Genomic DNA, 2,436 nt, shown 5'->3' with positions numbered 1-2,436 from the left:
GAACAGCTGACCTCTCGGTTCCTCCTCCTGGCCAGCAGGCTCCAATCACCCGATGGTGATGGCAAACAGGGAACTAGGGGGTGGGTGGCAGCGGGGGACGGGGCCGGCTGCGGGCAGCCAGGGAAGATGGCCCTGATCAAAGGCCAAGCCTAAGGACTGTAGCGCCAGGCCTCTAGTAGGAATATAAAAACAAGCTTAGGCAATAGAATAATTTTTGATTTTTAAATGTTACTGTTTCATATGTAATTTCAAGTGTTAATCATGGTATTAAAGTTTGGTGTACATTTACAAAGGAAAATGAAAGTTGAGGTTTTAGTAGAGCAGAAAAACACTAGCTTTAAAAGTGAAATCTGAAACCATGAAAAGAGGTTCAGCTTTCCTGGTATTATATAATAAAAACTGAAGGCAGGTTGACTGAAAATGCAAACTGAAACCTTAAAGTACAGTGTCTTGCCCAGCATATTGGCAGAAATGTTTAAAGTCTGATGATTTTCCAGGGTTGGTGAGGATGTGGGGATTGCTCTGGTGGAAAGCCATACTGCCACTTTGGAGGACAATTTGGCAACATTTTCAGATATAAAAAAGCTCATGCCATTCATTGTCTCTGGATCCGCCTTAGGGCAACACTCTTACACAAGAGGACTAGTTTTTAAAATGTGACTTTAAAAAAATTAAAATGTAATTTGCATACCATAAACTTCACAGTTTCCAAGTGTACAATTCACAGGGTTGTGCAACCACCACTACCATCTAAGTCCAGAACAGTTTCATTGTTTCAAAAAGAAACTCTTTATCTATTTGCAGTCACTCCCCATTTCCCTCTTTCCTCTATAACAATTTTATTGAGATATAATTCACATACCATACAAGTTACCCATTTTAACTGTACAATTCAGTGTTTTTTAGTATAGGCACAGGATTGTGTAACCATTCTAAAAATTAACTTTAGAACATTTTCATCATCCCAAAAAGAAACCTCATGCCCTTTAGCTATTGCCCCCAAAGCCCTAGTCCTCAATCCAAGGCAATCATTTCTGACTCTATAGATTTGCCTATTCTGGATATTTCATTTAAATGCATCATAAAATACAACTTTTATGTCTGGCTTCTTGCACTTAGCATGTTTTCAAGATTCATTCACATTGCAACATGAATTAGTGCTTCATTCCTTTTTATTGCCAGATAATATTACATTGTATGGATATACCACATTTTTTAATCCATTAATCACTCGATAGACATTTGGGTTGTATCCACCTTTGAGCTATTTTGAAGAATGCTGTCAATGAACATCCATATCCAAGTTTCTGTAGGAAAGTACACTTTCAGTTGTCTTGGTGGAATTCCTGAATCCTGTGGTAACTCAGTTTAACTTTTTGAGGAACTGCCAAACTGTTTCCCACAGCAGTTGCACCATTATACATTGCCACCATCAACGTCGGAGGGTTCCGGTTTCTCTGTAGCCTTGCCAACACTTGTTTTCTGTGTTTTTGAAAATTATAACCATCCTAGTGGGTATGAAGAGGTATCTTATTATGGTTTTGATTTGCATTTCCCTGATGACTAATGTTGTCAAGCATCTTTTCATGTACTTGTTGGCCATTTGTATACCTCCTTTGCAGAAATATCTATTCAACCTGTGGCATTTTTATGCTATGCTGTAGAACTGTTAAAAGGAATGAGGCAGATTTGCATGTAATAATCCCTGATCTATTTTTACATATAGATCAAGACTTAACACTGAGCAAAATAGTAAATAGTAGAAAGATACATTGCAGCACCATAAATTTTATATAAGTAAACATAGCTGTGCCTTATGTATACACACACACACACACACACACACACACCAGGACTATATGTTTAAATATAAATATGTAAGGGGTCTCATAGAATATTCCTCAAACCTGTCAAGATAGTTGGTTACCTTGGGTCAGGAAAAGAGAGAGTTAAGATGAGAGTGGGATTTCATCAAAAGGGACTTTGGGTTTTGTTATAACATTTTAAGAGTATTAATGAGCTAGTTACTTGATAAAAATTTGTATAAAACTCCTTAAAATGTATACACAACTTGAAGAGATAAGGAAAAAGAAGCAACTGGGGAACTCTAGCTGAGAGGGCTTAGAATCAGTGCTTCCTGCCACCTGACAAATGAATGCAGCTCCTGGTCTGCAGATGTGGTCATCGCCTCCCTTTATAGCTCAGACTTCTTTTGTCTTGGTCTCTTTCAAAGTAACTTTATTACTCTTTTAATAATACATAACAATTCAAATAGTATAGAGGTTTATAAAGTTTAAATTGCTCATCTCTCTTCACCTCAAGTCCCTTCTTCTCCATGACAATTTGTGTTAGTACAGCATCTTTTCTCAATAAACTTCTATGTCCTAGTTTTGTCTCCTCACCCCTCCCAGAAGGTCTGTTTCTCCAGCTTTCTGT

The 2,436-nt window shown here is 37.6% G+C and overlaps 1 protein-coding gene across 1 annotated transcript in view; it reads left to right on the top strand.

Annotated features, from left to right (window-relative positions):
* The window catches only part of SLC9A8 (solute carrier family 9, subfamily A (NHE8, cation proton antiporter 8), member 8), a 59,870-nt gene that overhangs the window by 15,388 nt on the left and 42,046 nt on the right, over window positions 1-2,436 (top strand). The window lies entirely within an intron of this gene.

This window comes from Myotis davidii, unplaced genomic scaffold, assembly GCF_000327345.1.
Source record: "Myotis davidii unplaced genomic scaffold, ASM32734v1 scaffold935, whole genome shotgun sequence".
In the NCBI taxonomy this organism is placed as follows: Eukaryota; Metazoa; Chordata; class Mammalia; order Chiroptera; family Vespertilionidae; genus Myotis; species Myotis davidii.
Note: the sequence above shows the minus strand (reverse complement) of the source record. Positions and strands in the feature narration are given on the sequence as shown.